The sequence below is a fragment of the Geotrypetes seraphini genome, chromosome 2, assembly GCF_902459505.1.
Source record: "Geotrypetes seraphini chromosome 2, aGeoSer1.1, whole genome shotgun sequence".
NCBI classification, from domain to species: domain Eukaryota; kingdom Metazoa; phylum Chordata; class Amphibia; order Gymnophiona; family Dermophiidae; genus Geotrypetes; species Geotrypetes seraphini.
This window is the reverse complement of record NC_047085.1, coordinates 337,837,498-337,856,245: the sequence shown is the minus strand read 5'-3', so window position 1 is coordinate 337,856,245 and position 18,748 is coordinate 337,837,498. Positions and strand designations below refer to the sequence as shown.

General features: G+C 43.6%; 1 long non-coding RNA gene across 1 annotated transcript in view; it reads right to left on the bottom strand.

The window, feature by feature from the left end:
- LOC117353847 overlaps positions 1-18,748 on the bottom strand; it is a 116,302-nt gene that overhangs the window by 70,952 nt on the left and 26,602 nt on the right. Inside the window, exon 3 of the long non-coding RNA XR_004538046.1 lies at positions 15,018-15,128. This is a non-coding gene — a long non-coding RNA (uncharacterized LOC117353847). The remainder of the gene's footprint in view (positions 1-15,017; positions 15,129-18,748) is intronic.

The window sequence follows — 18,748 nt, the reverse complement described above, 5'->3', positions numbered from 1 at the left end:
CTCCTCTCCCTTCCTCCCACTTCCATCAGCATCTGCCCCCTTTCTCTCCCTCCAACCCAATTCCATACAGGATCCTTCTGCCTTATGTCTCTCTCCACTTTCTTTGCACCCCAATTCCATCAGCATCTTTCCCTTTAACCCAATTACATCCAGTATCCTTCCCCTTATATCTCCCCTTCCCCTGCACACCAATTCCATCAGCCCCTTTCTCTCCTTCCACCACCCTTCCATATCACCCTGCCCCCTTTCTCTTCCTCTACCACCTTCCATAACATCCTTCTCACAACCCTTCCATACCACCTTGCCCCCTTTCTCTTCCTCCACCTCCCTTCCATAACATCCTTCTCACAACCCTTCAATACCACCCTGCCCCTTTCTCACCCTCCCTCGCTCCTTTCTCTCCCTCCACCACCACCATGCTCCTTTCTCTCTCCCCCTCCAAACATTGCAGCTGCCGGCTCTGCCTGCTGAGCTCCTTTGTCCAAAAGCAGCATTGGAACAGCTGATGGCAACAGGTTACCCCCCCACGGCAACGGTCCCCCCGTGGCAACAGCCCCCCTCACAGCAACGGCAATGGGCTTCCCCCACAGCAACGGCAATGGTCCCCTCCGCAGCAATGGCAACGGATTCCCCCCCCCCCGCAGCAACAGCAACGCGGCTGAATCTGTTACAGGAAGGTCCCGTGATGACTGCTTCTGCCGGTCCATCCCCCTCCGATGTCACTTCTTCCGGAGCAAGTAAGTGATGTCGGAGGGGGATGGACCAGCAGAAGCAGTCATCGCGGGACCTTCCTGTAACAGATCCGGCTGCGTTGCTGTTGCTGCGAGGGGGGGGGAATTGCCATTGATGTCAGGAGGGGGCCGTTGCTGTTTAAAAAAATGGCAAGGTGAGTCATCCTCCTTCAGCGGGCCCCCCTCACAGTTTCAGGCCCTAGGCACGTGCCTATTGGTCCTATTGATTATTCCAGCCCTAGGTATAATTTTCCATTCAAAGAAAATTTTTCTCCTGCTGTGACATCAGCTAGGAGTAAAGCTACAGTCTGCCACATGCTCTCACCTCCATCACTACTGGAAAGTTCCAGATACTCACTCATTTTCTGAGTGTTTTCCTTTCTTCGATATATTACTGTAACCAGGGTTAAAAAAAAAAAAAAAATATATATATATATATATATATATATATTACGTGGGGGAGGATTGCATCATACTCTTAAACTAGGGATAAAGGGTCGGCTATAAACCACTATTCTACTTCACCCACAACCCCATATGGAGCAAAAGTACACCCTCTGCAACACTAAAAGGCCTATCACATACACTCATACTGCAAAGGTGTTAAACCAACAGGAGAGTAAACCCAACAGAAAAAGAAAAAAGAAGTGGAGAAAAAGCCTCAGTTCTGCTTCATTTGGCAAAAAACTCCACTTCTCCAAACACTACTGCATCCACACAAAAACTGTAAAGCAAAAAAGCACTACTGTTGGGTTTACTCTCCTGCTAGTTTAACACCTTTGCTGTATGAGTGTGTGTGATAGGCCTTTTAGTGTTGCAGAGAGTGTACCTTTGGTAAATATGGGGTTGTGGGTGAAGTAGAATAGTGGAGGATTGCATCCCCAGGAACATTCCTGGACCTATTCATGGGTCCGGCGATCGAGCCGGATCCAGGAAGAAGGGGCCAGTAAGAGCATAGAGACAGGAGTACCCAGCCTTGTTTCTGAGCCACAGGGGACCCATTAAACTGGAGGAGGGCTGGAAGAGCTGCAGATAAGACCCTGATTTGGGTCCAGCATGGGGCTGTCTTCTGCGGGCACCCAAGCATGCAAGGAGGCCTGGAATTAGGCCTATTTACTGGGGTGGCCCAGAAGAGAGGCTTTGGGCCTGAAGGATTCCAAATATTTAATAAAATTAAATTTTAAATGCTGGCCCAGAAGGTTCTGCAAGTTGCAGGCTCCTCAGAACAGTTTAATTTATGTATTAAAAAAATGTTTCTTATTGGGGATATAACTTTGGGAAAAGTAATTTTAAGGTCCTGAGAGGTTATTTATGTGGGCTCTGGAGTTAAATTGGTCTTGATTTTACATAAAGAACTAAAATGTTAAAGAGTCCCGTTTTGGAGTCTGGGGTTTTAAAGAAATGGATCTTTCAGTTGAATTAAAATTAGCACAAGTAAGAGACCTGAATTAATATGTTTTAAGTCCAAAACCAAAGGTCTAAATCCAGACCACTTAGACAGTGTGACAGGAGAGTGTGGTGCAGTGGTTAGAGCTACAGCCTCAGCACCTTAAAGTGCTGCTCCTTGTGACCTTGGACAAGTCACTTAATCCTCCACTGCCTCAGGTACATTAAATAGACTATGAGCCCCCCAGGACAGGTAGGAAAAATGTTTCAGTATCTGTATGTAAACTGCTTTGAATGTGGTTGTGTAACCACAAAAAGGCAATATTATTTTTGATTAAAAATAGAGACTGGAATCTCCAGGTGTTTGAATTTGGTTGTAAACTCTTTCCTGATTGTCTGGCTTTGCCTGTAAGACTCAGTTCCAATGTCAGTTGATAAAGAGCAACAGCGTGTCAGATTTTAAGAGAAAATGGGATATTCACGTGGGATCTATAGGGGAGTAAGAATCAGGGAGTTGGTATGGGCAGACTCGATGGGCTGTGGCCCTTTTCTGCCATCAATTTCTATGTTTCTAATGGTGAGGAGCAGAAGGGCTCGGCTATATATGAGAAAGATATTTGGTAGAAAAAGTGAGAATTTGAGCTGTTTATGTGAAAAATTGACTGAGATAAATAAAATTCATGTGGCTGCTGTGGGAGGAAGGTTTGAAAGTGAAATAGAGGAAATGCTACTGCATCTCTATGTTAATGCATAGGAGCTGTTAAGTGAAACCCTTCTGAGGTTTAATTAAACTGAGTAATTGTATGAGGATGGCTTGAAAAGTTTTGTAAAAAAGCAAGTTAAACAACGTAGTCTCCATCAAGGGCTATACACATAGTCCAGCGAATGAGTATCGGAGCATTTACCTTACCGGCCTGCAGTAAGAAGCTCTTCTGCGGTTTAGTAAAAGGAGCCCCTTGTTAACTGCTGTGCCACATTTCTAAGGCATCCCTATTCAAACATGCACAGATCTTGAATTCACTTACATCAGTCTGCTTGGCGCATTCACTGCCAGTAGAGGGCACTCTAGCATTAAAGAATAAACCTACTTCAGAGACTGCCATTAAAATCTAACTCCTCCAAATTGCTGAGTTAGTTAGGGCCTTTGATTTTAAGTTCGAAAGTCATATATTGCCATGCTTATTTTTAAAATATTTAAATGAAAATGCACATAATCAGTGTTTTAGGGCAGTGTTTGACAATCTTTTTTTTGGGGGGGGGAAATGATCTCATGATCATGGCCAAATAAAACTATGATGCCGTCGGATGTGCAGAATAATGATGCAACTTTTCTCTCTTTCATCATTACCTCTCTCGATCTCCCTAGCTCATTCTGTCCTCTAACACTGAATTCAGGTGCTCACCCCTGACCAAACCTGTGCAGGAGAGCTGATGGGTGCAAACGTCCATCAGCTCATAGGAACTCATATACTATAGCTGAGGAGGTGCCCATACATTCCGAGACATGGTGGGTAGGTAAGAGAGTATCAAAGTCAGGTAGTTATCCAGTGAACACTGATTTACATTTTTTTATTCTACTGAAGTGTTTTATTTGTGTAAATCATTTAAAATCTAGAAAGGTAACCTGTAACAATAGTGCCATTGTAACTACCATTCACAAACAGAAACAAAGCAGAACAGCTGGATATAAAGAGTTTTTTTTTTCTGCCACAGACATATAAATAGGAGGAAAGCCTTAAATTTTATGAATAACAAGAGATTTAGGAAAATGTAAAATAGTAAAGCTCAAGGGTCCTGCATCTTGCAAACATGGCACAGAATGACACTAGCTCTCACTTAAGTTATTGGCTTGTAGCCTCACTATGATATGCAAAAACCCCATCATCCATTTTTATGCTTTCCAGAATTAAAAAAAAAAAATATTCGAGACAATTGTATAAAAGGAATCATTATCTGCCTAACTTGATGATCCCTTGTGTCCCGATGGCCATCCACCACATTTTAGACAAGAAAAGCTCTTGCCAGCCTGATTTCCCCACACTCTTTTAGTAAGCCTTTCCCTATCACCCTTCCGAGGTAGCCAAGAAAATCAATTTTCTTCTATTAGCCTAAGAACTCCAGCACTACTTATGACTTCCCATTCCCAAGTCATCCAAAAGGGGCCTCCACATCAGACAGGAAAGGCTTCTGATTCACTTGCCTTATCCTAACCCCATGTAATGACCTGTAAATGAAGATGAGGAGAAGGGATCCCTCTTTTGCTTTCCCCCACTGGTTCCATAGGCCAAAATGGTGCTGAGCGATTTGATGCTCTCCTTTGTTCAGGTTCTAAGTGGTTTGACTAATCTGAGATCAATTCCATAATATAATGAAAGGAGTAAAATAATTATGCTGTTATTACTTATAGACAGTGAAGTCCAATTGAATACGATGAGACAGAGGAAAATGAGTTGCTCAAATCTCATTCATTGAAATGAAGAAAATGAATTGCTCAAACTCATCTAGAGAAGTGGGTAGGTACAATGTACATGCCTTCTACTTTATTTTATTTTAATTTATTTATCTATCGTCTTTCAAGAGTTAATGGACCATTTGGTCTTTACGTTTTGTTTCAATTTCTCTGTGACTTGTAAGTGGATACTGTGCTATACCAAGAATCACCAGTAGGTGGTGCTGGGGAATGAACTTGGAAGTGATGAACAAGGTTACAGGGAGAAGCTGGCAGAGTCATCAGCAATGGTGCTAACTGTTACTGCTTCCCAATGCCTATAAATATTTAAATACAGATCCCTTTCTCCGGTGAACTCTAATCTTAAAAGTTCTGAGTTTAGAAATAGAAATTTAGTTTTACAAATGTAAGCTTAGTGGCATAGTCAGATTTTAAAATGAAAATGAAGTGTGAAGAATTACAAAAACTGGTCACACAATCCTGCTCAGGTAATTTTGTTCCCAATATGAACATGGCCACCCACGCCACGTTAAAGACAACAAGATAAAAGTGCTTCTTTCACAACATCTTCCCTTTGGAAGGCTCTGATCCTTTCCCTTCGATATGAATGCTCACACATGAAAATTAGGACAGGCCTTAAGACTCACCTGTTTTCCCTTCAGTGGGAAGTATGCTCACACTGGGGCTCAGTGGAGTTAGTCTCCCCCTCTAGACAGTAAGGAGATCCTAAGTGAGTTCTGGGGAGGGAGGGAGGTACTCTATGTGCAGGGGTGGTTCTCATCTTGGGACAATTGGGATGGTAGGGGCAGGTGTTTAAGTCACCAGCCTCTCTTAGGACTAGACTCACTAACCTTCGATCCATGTCCATTTGCATGCAGGCCGACAAATTCACTAAAGGACTGCATGCAAATGGGGGCGATCGTTGGCACGCCCCCCCATCGACTGCATTGATCGCTATAGAGCGATACTTGAGCATGCGCAGACCATCTTCCTTGCCTGTAGATGGTCTGCACATGCTCTCAGCTGGAAACTTTCTTTTTTTTTTTTTTTTTTTTGCAAGCCCATGGTTTTAACCTGCTTTAAGCCTGCGGATTAAAATCATGGGCTTGCACTGCGGGGAAGGGCAGGAGAGATTTGGGGCGAGAGCAGGAGATCGGGGCAGGCAGTAGATCGGGGCTGAGAGCAGAGAAGCAGTGCAGAGAGCAGGCTGGCAGAAGGCAGGGCAGTTGGAAAGGACCTCAGCGACTGGTCCTCAGCAGTCACTTATTTTGGATCGGTCAGCCCAGTCGGTGTCCCTCTTTTTTTTTTTAGTGAACTGCATCCTTGCCTACTTTGCATGCCGTTTCCCCTCATTTGCATGCACGGATCAGAATCGGATCAGTACACAGGTTAGTGAATCGGGTCAGAGAGACTTCGGGACACAAAAGGGTCACAAACCGATCAGTACACGATCGGTTTGCTTAGTGAATCCAGCCCTTAGAGGCTCTGGATGATCCTACTCTTTCCACAAATAACATAGCTTGTGAGGGTAAATGCAAGTTGCATTGATTTGCATATTAAAGTAGTGGTTTGTATGTTTGCATCTCATTAATTCACACTCATTGTGCTATCAAGAATACTTTAATGGCAAAGAACATACAAATTAGCCATTCATGAGAGTGATTCTAAGGAGTTGCTCTGTTATAGGCGGTAGGAAAATGTGCGAATGCTAGGGTTGCCAGATTTCCTCTATGAAAAAAAGAGGACAGCTGGTCATGTAATGTAATGTAATGTAATTTATTTCTTATATACCGCTACATCCGTTAGGTTCTAAGCGGTTTACAGAAAATATACATTAAGATTAGAAATAAGAAAGGTACTTGAAAAATTCCCTTACTGTCCCGAAGGCTCACAATCTAACTAAAGTACCTGGAGGGTAATAGAGAAGTGAAAAGTAGAGTTAGAGGAAAAATAAAAATAAAATAAACATTTTAACAAGACAGCATTGATCTAAATACTTTGGAAGGTAGAAGAGAGGAGAGAAAGGAATAGAAGCAGAAGGGGGAGCCGTTGAACAGTAGAATTCTGGAGAAATTTAAATGATAGAAATAGAACAAAACAAAGACAAAAGGCCCTGTTCTACTTCCAGTTTTGTCCCATTCCACCCTCCACCGTACTCCCACACAAACCTCACCAAGCTTGGAACTGCATCTGTGTTTGAGTGGATGTCAATGTTATGAAATCACGTGCATGCGTATGTATTGTGAGAGTTTGCCTATGGCTGTTATTCAAATTCCTAAGCATGGTGCTAGAGAGGGGTGAAAGAAGAATAATAATAATAGCTTTATTTATATCCCGTCATACCTTTCAGTTCAAGATGGTTTACAACAAAAGAGGCTGCAGGAATGCAGCTAAGTTACATCAAGAGCATGAAGTAGGAGTAAACAAACAGGTTTGTAACATAATTATATATATCAGAAGGCAGGAGCATGCAAGTAGACGTAGAGGAAATTGTTTGAGGAAGTTTAAACGAAAATGTCAAATAAATGGGTTTTTAGTGTTCTTCTGAATGATTGGTATGATGATGAGTTAAGGAGTAAGTCACTTAGAGTATTGTTCTAGATTCCTGCTTGGAAGGAAAGTGTCTTGTTGAGGAATCTTTTGAATCGGCATGCTTTGGGATTTGGAAAGGTGAATAATAGTGTTCTGCGTGAGAGGCGGAGTTTATTTTGGAGAACAAAGTGTTTCAGAAGGTAGATGGGAAGGAGAAATGTTGGGCAAGGGGGGTGGTGGGCAGTGGTGAAAAATGCTGCATATGATCCGGGGAATGAGAGAGGGAGAAGTGGGAGAGAGGGAGTGGGAGAGATGCACCCTGGATCTCTCTTCCTTTTTCCCCACTCCCTGTACATAGGGGAGGGGATCATAGAATGCTGAGATAAGGAAGGCAGGGAGATAGGCACAGGGAAAATATTAGAAATGCACATATAGGAGACATGGGGACGTATAGAAGATGCTGAACATGGGAAACAATACATACACAGAGACAGAAGATGGTGAGCATGGAGAAAGTGTCAAATGGTCAGGAGACCCTGGCAAGTGAGTTAAGAGAAGACAAAGGAAAACATAGACTAGCGCCTGAGACCAACCCGATTTAAAGAATACAACAAAAGGTAGAACAAAATAATTTTATTTTCTATTTTATGATTAGAATATATCAGATTTAAGAACATAAGAAGTTGCCTCCGCTGAGTCAGACCAGAGGTCCATCCTGCCCAGTGGTCCGCTCTCGCGGCGGCCCATCAGGCCTAATTGCCTGAACAGTGTCCCTGACTAATTTTGTAACTGCCTCTAATCCTCTAATCCTATCCCTATTACCTACCTCTACTCCTATCTGTACCCCTCAATCCCTTTGTCCTTCAGGTACCTGTCCAGACCCTCTTTGAAGCCCTGTAGCGTGCTCCTACTTATCACATCCTCTGGTAGCACGTTCCATGTATCCACCACCCTCTGAGTGAAAAAGAACTTCCTGGCGTTTGTTCTAAACCTTTCCCCTTTCAATTTCTCTGAGTGCCCCCTTGTACTTGTGTTTCCCCGTAATTTGAAAAATCTGTCCCTGTCTACTCTTTCTATGCCCTTCATGATCTTGAAGGTTTCTATCATGTCTCCTCTAAGTCTCCGCTTTTCCAGGGAGAAAAGCCCAGCTTCTTCAGTCTGTCAGTATATGAGAGGTCTTCCATACCCTTTATTAGCTTAGTTGCTCTTCTCTGGACTCTCTCAAATACCGCCATGTCCTTCTTGAGGTACGGCGACCAGTACTGGACACAGTACTCCAGGTGCGGGCGCACCATTGCACGATACAGTGGCAGGATGACTTCCTTCGTCCTGGTCGTGATACCCTTCTTAATGATGCCCAACATTCTGTTTGCCTTCCTTGAGGATGTGGCGCACTGCGCCGACGCCTTCAATGATGTGTCTACCATCACTCCCAGGTCTCTTTCAAGGTTACTCACCCCTAGCGGTGATCCCCCCATTTTGTAAGTGAACATCGGGTTCTTTTTCCCTACATGCATGACCTTGCATTTCCCTATGTTGAAGCTCATTTGCCACTTTTTGGCCCACTCTTCCAGCGCTGTCAGATCTTTTTGGAGATTTTTGCAGTCCTCCTTGCTTTCAACCCTGCTGTATAATTTGGTGTCATTCGCAAATTTAATAACCTCACATTTTGTTCCTGCTTCCAGGTCGTTAATAAATATATTGAACAGGAGCGGTCCCAGCACCAACCCCTGTGGAACTTCGCTCGTGACCCATTGCCAGTCTGAGTAATGGCCCTTTATTCCAACCCTCTGTTTCCTGTCCGCCAGCCAGTTTTTGATCCATCGGTGGACCTCCCCTTGCACCCCATGGTTCCATAGCTTCCTTAGCAGTCTTTCATGTGGTACCTTGTCGAAGGCTTTTTGGAAGTCAAGGTAAATGATGTCTATAGATTCCCCTTTATCCACCTGGCTGTTTACCCCCTCAAAGAAGTATAATAAGTTAGTGAGGCATGACCTGCCCTTGCAGAAGCCATGCTGGCTCGGCTTTAGCTGCCCAATGTTTTTGATGTGTTCCCAGATGCAGTCTTTAATCAGCGCTTCCATCATCTTTCCCGGGACCGAGGTCAAGCTCACTGGCCTGTAGTTTCCTGGGTCTCCCTTTGAGCCTTTCTTGAAGATGGGCGTGACATTTGCTATTTTCCAGTCTTCCGGAATCTCTCCAGTTTTTAAGGATAGGTTGCATATTTGTCTAAGTGGCTCAGCTATTTCGTTCCTTAGTTCCTTGAGTACCCTTGGGTGAATGCCGTCCGGACCTGGCGATTTGTCACTCTTTAGCCTGTCTATCTGCCTAAGGACATCCACTTTGCTTACCTCTAGTTGGACCAGATTTTCATCCTGATCTCCTTTTACGATCTTCTCGGGTTCCGGAATGTTGGTTGTGTCCTTCCTCGTGAAGACTGAAGTGAAGAACTCATTTAGCCTGTCAGCTATCTCCTTTTCCTCTTTTACCACTCCCTTTCTGTCTCCATCATCCAAGGGTCCTACTTCCTCCCTTGCTGGTTGCTTTCCCTTGACGTACCTGAAGAATGATTTGAAGTTTGTTGCTTCCCCCGCCAGTCTCTCTTCATATTCTCTTTTTGCTTTCCTAACCACTCGGTGACACTCCTTTTGGTGTTTTTTGTGCTCCTTTTGGTTGTCCTCTGATTTATCCTTTTTCCATTTTTTGAATGATGCCTTCTTGTCACTTATCACCCTTTTCACTGCATTTGTTATCCACACTGTGTTTTTTGTTCTATTTTTTTTTTTTGCACCCTTTCCTGAACTTGGGGACGCACAGGTTTTGTGCTTCGTGCACCGTGCCCTTGAGTAAGGTCCAGGCTTTTTCTACGGACTCCATCTTCCTTGCGGTGTCGTTGAGTTTCTTTCCCACCATTTTCCTCATGGCATCATAATTCCCTTTTTTGAAGTTCAGTGCTGTCGTTGTAGTTCTTTTCACCTTTGATGATCCAATTTCTAGCCTGTACTGGATCGTGTTGTGATCGCTGTTTCCTAGTGGGGCTAGTACCACCACCTCTTTAGCGGGTCCCCCATGTCCGGTGAAGATTAGATCAAGAGTGGCATCTCCCCGTGTTGGTTCCGTGACCAGTTGTTCCATGAAACAGTCCATCGTGACCTCCAGGAATTTGGTCTCCCTCATGCAGTTTGAGTGCCCTATACTCCAGTCTATTCCCGGGTAGTTGAAGTCCCCCATCATCACCACACTTCCACTTTTGCATACCTGCCCCAGTTCAGCCTCCAGATCCTGGTCGATTTCTTCCGTTTGTCCCGATGGGCGATAGTACAGACCTAATTTTATGTTTGCTCCAGTTCCTCCGGATAGCTTAACCCATAGTGATTCCAAGTCATCCTGCTAGAGCTGGTGTTAGACATAACTGGGGACCGCAAAGCCCAGGCAGTGTTCTTTAGCTTCCAGCTGGCTTAGGGCTCTCTCTCTGACTAGGGGGCAGTCGCCCTAGTTGCACTCCCCTAACACCATTCCTGTTATGTGTGACTGTGATATTCTGTTAGCATGATTCTTCTGCGTAGCATTCTGTAATATTTGGCTTATTCAGTTTTCTTGATAGTGGAGGGGATATTTGTGAAGGGGAGGGGAGAGAGGGGTTTTGTTGATCCTTGGTGTGTATTATTTGTGTTTATAAAATGACAATTGTACAGAATATTGTTTCTTTTTCTACTTTAATAAAATAAGTTCAGTATAAAATCATAACTATTTGAGGCTTGTGCAGATGGGATCAGATGGATTGTGGGGATGAAGCAAGGATGGGGGCCAAGCTCGTGGGGATGGGGACTAAGCTGGCGGGGATGGGACGGGGACAGGGTGGGTACAAATTTTTTCTCTGCGTCATTCTCTAATTGGAAGGTCACCAGTGAACCCCCTTTACTTGAAAGGGAAGCTATAGTTTAAGTTCTTGCCACTAGCCACACCGAGAGCTCTACACAGGAGAGAGGTTGGTGACAGCATATGACATCATTGTATTGACATCCGCGCATTCGCAGACAGGGCAGGATTAATTCATCGAGGGCCCCTAGGCACACAAGTATATTGGGCCCCCTAGCCCTGCCCCGCTCACGCCCCACCCTGCTCCACCCCATTTATTTACCTGTTTTCTTTACTTCTTTATTTTCACTTGTATTTTTTTTCTTTTATTATAAAATTCAAAACAAACCACAAACATTGCCATACCAGTGCACAGTTTTAGTTTTATGCAAGCCCCAAACATCACTGAACAAAACCCCCCTTCCTTCCCTTCCCACCTAGTTGCCCAGGACTTTAACTCTGAACCCTTTCCATACGTATATAAAAGTGTTCAAATGCATAAGTCTATATTAATAACCAAGTTTGCAACTCCTATTAATAACCAAGTTTGCAACTCCTCTCAACTGCCTCACTCTATGTCGTCCAACTTTAATCCATATGTATGTATAAACAACCAAATCTGTATCTCCTCTGGTGTGTTCCACATGTATGTTAATTTGTAACAAAACAACAAGGCAAGCAGTCTGTCAAAGAATCCAATGTGGAACAAAAGAAGATTGGCAGACAATAAAGAGATTCAAATCAGGTTTCTTCAAGGTGCTCCCAGGAACCATGCCTGATGCATTTCGCCAAACAAGGCTGGTCAATGCTAACAGAAAACCATTTCTTTCATACATACAGAACCATCCTCACACAGTATGGAATAAGTAATCACAAACTAACCCCCCCCTTTTTTTTTTTTTTTTTTACCAAAGCATGGAAGAAGTTTTTAGCACTGGCTGGCGGGCTGAATGTTCTGCGCTGTTCTGACGATCAACGGAGCAGTGCAGAGCATTCAGCATGCTGGCTTGTGTTACAAGTTGAAGGAACGGTACAGTTTAGGGGGTGAAGAAACAGTGATCCATATACCCCAATACTGAATAAAATATAAAGATAGCAGATATAAATTTGAAAAAAAGAGAAATAACAAATCACTTTACAAATTAACAACTAAAAATGAAACAAAAAATTGAAAATAAGATAATACCTTTTTATTGGACTAATACGTTTTTAAATTAGCTTTCAGAGGTCAAACCCTTTTTCCTTAGGTCAGTGAAGTATACTACTGTTACAGTATCCTGTCCTGACCTAAGGAAGGAGAATTTGGTCTCTGAAAGTTAGTCAAAAATGTATTAAAATTAGTCCAATAAAATGATCACCGTATTTCCATTTTCTATTTCTAAACATTTATCAACACAGCTACAATACTACTTTATCCTAAAGCAAAAAAAAAATAGTTTTTTTTCTACCTTTGTCATGTGGTTTCTGCTTTCCTCATCTTCTTGTCATTCTCTTTCTTCCATCCATTGTCTGCCCCTTCCAGAAACTGTCTGTCTCTCCCTGCCATCTCTCCTCTTGACCCCCTCCCCCTTGGTCTGGCATCCATCATCTTCCCTCTGTTCCCTCAAGGTCTGACATCTCTCTCCTTCCATCTCTCTTTCCCTCCCCCCTGTGGTTTTTAGCATCTCTTCTCATTTCCTCCGCTCAGAACTGATATCTTTGTCTCCTTCCTCGTTCTCTGGCATCTTTCTCTCCTCTCTCTTCCCTTTCCTTTTCTTCTCTGGTCTTCCTTCTTTATTTTCTGCCTCCGTCTACATTAAATTCTTTATTATGCAGTCCTCAGTTTCCCTCTTTCCACTGTGTCTACCCACAGCAAGCCTTCACTCCTTTTCCTTCACCCCTCCACTATCTCACTAACTCTATCTTCTTCCCCCATCCAGAATATGTCCTCTTTCTTTATCCCTCCTTCCATCCAGTATGTGTTCTCTTTCTTCACTTCCATTCAGCATTTGCTCTCCCTTCTCCCCACTTCCATCATCTGCCCCTTCACTCTCTTTCCCCCCACTTCCATCATCTGCCCTCTTCTCTCTCTCCCTTTTCCCCACTTCTATCATCTGCCCCCTTCTCTCCATCCACCACAGGCCCATCTCTCTCCCTTCCTCTCACCTTTCTTTCCAATTTTGGCAACAAAGTCAGCAATGCCCCTCCCCCACCTGCGATGACACTCAAGATTGGCAATGGGCCCCCCCCCACGATGACACTCAAGATCGGCAATGCCCCCGCCCTCCACGATGACACTCAAGATCAGCAACAGGCCACCGCCAGCATCAACAGCACTTTAAATCAGCAGTGCGATGCTCAGTTCAAAGCTTCCCTCTGACTCGAACTGCCTGGGCAGAAACAGGAAGCTGTGTCAGAGGGAGTTTTGGGCTGAGCACTGGCCGATCTGAAGTGCTATTGATGCCGAGGGGAGAAGGAGACCCGTTTCCAATCTTGAGTGCCAGAGGGGGGGGGGGGACATTGCCGATCTTGAGTGCCGGGGGGGGCTTCAGCATGCCCCCTCACAGTTTCGGGCCCTAGGCACATGCCTATTGGGCCTATTGAATAATCGGGCCCTGTTCGCAGATCTCCCTCCAGACGTGGCCCTGAGGTTGGGGACTTCCAAAACCCAGACAAACTGCCCGGTTTTGGGAAATCCCTCTGGGCACCTGAACAGTCCTCTAAAAAAGAGGACATGTCCAGGTTTTCCTGGACGTCTGGTAACCGTAATGAATGCCCTCTTGTATAATACAAGTTAGCAGAAAAGTGCATGTCAGGTTATGATGGCAAGTACTTTCAGCGGGCATGTGAATGGGCAGAGTTTAAATGGAGCATGGAAATGTCCATGTAAATTACAGTAGTGTAGAATTTGCTCTTAGTCTGAGTAACATATAGACATGAGCATTTACATATCGTGCCCTATATGTAAGTGCATCTTCCTTTGCTTACACTAGTATTTTATAAAGAAAAGAAGATGCCGTTATAAAATAGGCTTGCAATGGGTGCCTTATTACCCTCTTATCCCAGGTACCCTGTAATACGCTTCCCCTTATGATGCTTAACCCCTCTTAGATGAAGAATTAAGATGAACTAAAAGAAAGCTAAACACCACTGGGGCTGGAAGGAAAGACGACAAGGTTAGGGACTGAAAACAGATTCAAATTCAATTAAGAAAGATAACAAAACTCCCTCCTTCCCCCACCCCCCCCAAAAAAAACCCACCTAGAAAAAATCCCAGCAATACTGGGTACTCAGAAAATATTTCCACTGTTATACGTCTTCTCCAGGGGATACTGCTGCAAGGGTCCATTTCTAGAGTGAAATTCTGATTGTATAGCCAGATTCATAACTGACATGAACCAAAACTAGAAGGGGTGAGTAAGAATGTGGCGAGCATCCTGCATTTGCTTTCATTCCCATGATCGTGATGGGCTGCTCAGCAAAATATGGCCAGAACACATGGATGGGGCTCCATAAATACACTGCATGGAACTTGAAGGGGCTCCAGAGGGCAATTAATCACAACTGACAGTGACGCACTTGACAGCTTTCAGTACATTTGAAAGGCAGTCTACTTATCTCGTCATTTTCTTATCTCCAATTTCAGCAAGATCTCTCAGAAACGTTAAGCTATTGCTAGGGAAAGAAAATAAATTCCTTAACACAATGTCATTTTTCTTAATGTACTGTAGCACTTTCAAGCACGTCTGAAGAAAGTGTTCCAGCCTCTCTGTACAACCTAATGAAATTTCATTTTTTTTTCCCTTGTATCATTTTGAAGAATTGTTGAATATGCTGATTTTGATATATAAAAATCATTAATGTATCTTACTCTCTGCCTTATTTTTTTTTTTTTAATGATAGATTATGGTTATATTTTGAAATGATCAGGGAACAGAAGCAGTGTTCCCTCTAAGCTGACGCGTCCATTATAGTCTATGGACGCATTAGCACCTTGGTAAAAGAAGGGGATAGTCTTGCCAGTGGGGGGTGCTTATCATTATCACATTTTCAATACAGCTACTCCTCCATTACCTACTTACCTGGTTAATGACCGCTCAGACTTACGACCAGCTCTCTGACCAGTAGGTAGAAATGGCAGCGCAGCATCCTAGTGGTGAAGCAAGCCAGAAGCGATCTCCTGCCCGTGAAATCTATAATCAAAAAGTAAGGACACAAAGATGATTCTGGAAGGAAAGACATCATCTATATTGTACAAGATGATTCTGGAAGGAAAATTAACTACTTTAAAAGGGGAAGAAAAACATTTGAGGGAAAATTCTAAAACCAGCGCCTAAACTTAAGATGTCGGTAGGCGCCCTGCTGGCGCCGAAGTTAAATGAAAAATGCTGTTAGAAATGGCAAAAAACTAAAAGAGTGAAGCACCTACCAACTACCAATCACTGCACCGGAATTGCAATTAGGTAGACGCTTTAGGCCGCAGAACGCCAAAGTTGGTATAGTCAACCTCGGAAGTGGCGTTAGGTGGGCTAAAGTGGCTACCTAGCTGCGATTCCAGCAGTCATCAGCTGCCTTTTATTTAGGTGTCGGTAGATGCTTCAACCCTGCCTTAAAGCGGGTAGAGGAAGGAAAACTGTTGGTTACATCTTTAAATGATTTTCAATTCTTTTTGAGACAACACCACCTCAGTTGTAACTTTTTGAATCAAGTATTCAATTTCCTGAAGCAGGATCAAAACGGGCCATGTCGGAACCTGCAATTTAAGCTAAGTTTGTTATTTTGCAACTTCTAATTTTACGTGAATGTGATAGACTGTGGGTACACAGCATATTGAATATTTTTTTATATCAACTGCAGTACACGAAACGCCTACCTGTTCACCTTTCCCTCCCTAAAAGGCTGCCTCTACAAGAGATTCCTTGATAGGACCCTAGCATTCCAAGCGGGCAAATGGAACAATTGCCTAACCGCCCTCATCTCCAACTCTCCGCCCTACCAATTGTTCAGGAAGTCACTAAAAACCTACCTCTTTGACAAATTCCGCTAACTCTCCCCTCCCTCCTTCCCTGCCCCCCTCCCTGACCTCGATATGCCTCCAAACTCTCTGACTTCACTTACCTTGCCAAGCCACTATATGGCCTCTCATAATCAATCTCTGTTTTATCTAAATGTCCTGTCTGTGTCATGCCTTCATATTATATGCCTTATCATTGCCATGTATGTAACATCGCTGTAAATGTACAGTCTCTTCTTTTTGTTAACCGCATTGAACTTCCATGGTATTGCGGTATACAAGAATAAAGTTATTATTATTATTATTATATTGAACATGCGCTGATTGGGTGGTGAGGCGATATTCTTGGGGTTCGCCCCTTGTTTTTGCCTCTATGTCTCTGAGCATATGATTCATCACAAGTTGATATGATTGCAAATAAATAACATCTGAACAAGAGAGTGATTTTGTATTAGATTTGCATTTTTGCATCGGCAGGGCGCCTACCGACACCCACATTTAGGCGCTGGTTATAGAATTTCGCCCTATGTTCACATTTTTAGTTTTTTGTTGTTGTTTTTTTTCTTCAGATCTGGTTTTATTTTGAGCATGGAACAAAGATATAGAATTGTGGATAGTTATAACATCGAGATATTTATGAAATAATAGCTATGTAAATCCTTTCAGCGATTAAGTAGTATATGAAAGTTATTTTACTTAGTTGATGTTTATTTGAAATATTGAGAGACTAATCTTGGACCATTTACATTTAATTGTAAGTTATAACTAAATGGCATTTATGGGAATAGATATATATATTTTAAAGGTCTGGACTTGGAACACTCAATAGCGTTAGTGCAGACTGTGTCTGAAGAGCTGTTTGATATGTACATTGTATATTTTTAATTATTTATGCTCATTCTTAGGATTTTACAATGATTTTAGATTCAAGTCTTACAAATCTTATTTGGATCTTACAATGATTTTACATCTGAAATTGAAAAAGTCTTCTATTTGGGTATATAAGGATATCAATGTACTCACTGCACTATTAGCACTTTAATGTTGGCTTATCACATGGTTTTATTGTGCCCTTCAGTATTTTTTTTTAAGAACATAAGAATAGCCTTACTGGGTCAGACCAATGTTCCATCAAGCCCAGTAGCCCATTCTCACGGTGGCCAATCCAGGTCCCTAGTACCTCGCCAAAACCCAAAAAGTATCAACATTCCATGCTACCGATCTAGGGCAAGCAGTGGATGTCTCTCTCAATAACAGACTATGGACTTTTTGAAACCTTTCTTAAAACCAACTATGCTATCCGCTGTTACCACAACCTCTGGCAATGTGTTCCAGAGCTTAACTATTCCCTGAGTGCAAAAAATATTTCTTCCTATTGGTTTTAAAAATATTTTCCTGTAACTTCATCGAGTGTCCCCTAGTCTTTTTAATTTATGACACAGTGAAAAATCGATCCACTTGTACCCATTCTACTCCACTCAGGATTTTGTAGATTTCAATCATATCTCCCCTCAGCTGTCTCTTTTCCAAGCTGAAGAGCCCTAATCTTTTTAGTCTTTCCTCATGCGAGAAGAGTTCCATCCCCTTTATCATCTTGGTCGCTCTTTGAATCTTTTCCAGTGCCGCTATATCTTTCTGAAGATCCAGCTTGCCAGCTTGCCTGAGTTCAGGGCAGGCAGGTGAAGTCGAGCAGAGGAGGGAGAGAGGAGAAAATCCACCGAAGAAGGCACGAGGGAGTAGAGAGAAGGCAGAGGGTGAGGGGCTGAGGTGAGAGGTAGCTCCGCCCACTCCCTGACATCACCCGAAGCAGACTCAAAGCTCCCCCTTAAAAGGGGAGGAGCCAACGGCGTGCGGCCGTTTGGCGAGCGGCAAAAGCGCTCGCCTTAGCGAGAGCGCCTTTGCAAAGGGCCTCAAGAAGGGCCATGTCACTACACCCAAGGACACCAGGGAAGGACAGCAAGCAAGCAGAGAGGGATAGAGAGAGGACACCAGCAGCAGGCAGAGAGAGAGAGAGAGAGAGAGAGAGAAATGTGGTCTCACCATGGACCTGTACAGCGGCATCACCACCTCGGGCTTTTGGCTGACAAAGCTTCTCCGGATGCAACCCAGCATTTGTCTAGCTATAGATGAGGTTTTCTCCACCTGATAGGCTGCCTTCATATCTTCACTAATGGCAGTAATCATTAGTGAAGATATGAAGGCAGCCCATCTGGTGGAGAAAGCTTCATCTAAAGCTAGACAAATGCTGGGTTGCATCCGGAGAAGCTTTGTCAGCTGAAAGCCCGAGGTGGTGATGCCGCTGTACAGGTCCATGGTGAGACCACATCTGGAGTACTGTGTACAGTTTTGGAGGCCACACTATCGGAAGGATGTGCTAAGAATGGAACCGGTTCAACGATTGGCCACCAAGATGGTCTCAGGGCTCAAGGATGTCCCTTATGAAGAATGACTAGGTAAGTTGCACCTTTACTCTCTCGAAGAACGCAGAGAAAGGGGTGACATGATAGAGATCAATACGTTACTGGCCGCATTGAGGTGGAAGAAAATATCTTCTTCCTTACAGGTCCTACGGCAACAAGAGGGTATCCGCTGAAAATCAGGGGTGGGAGATTCCATGGTGACACTAGGAAGTACTTCTTCACCGAAAGGGTGGTCGACCGTTGGAATGATCTTCCACTTCAGGTAGTTGAGGCCAGTAACGTGACTGACTTTAAGATCAAATTGGATCAACACGTGGGCTCACTTCAAAGAAGAACTTAGAGGGGAGAGTTATTTGAGTGGGCAGACTTGTTGGGCCGT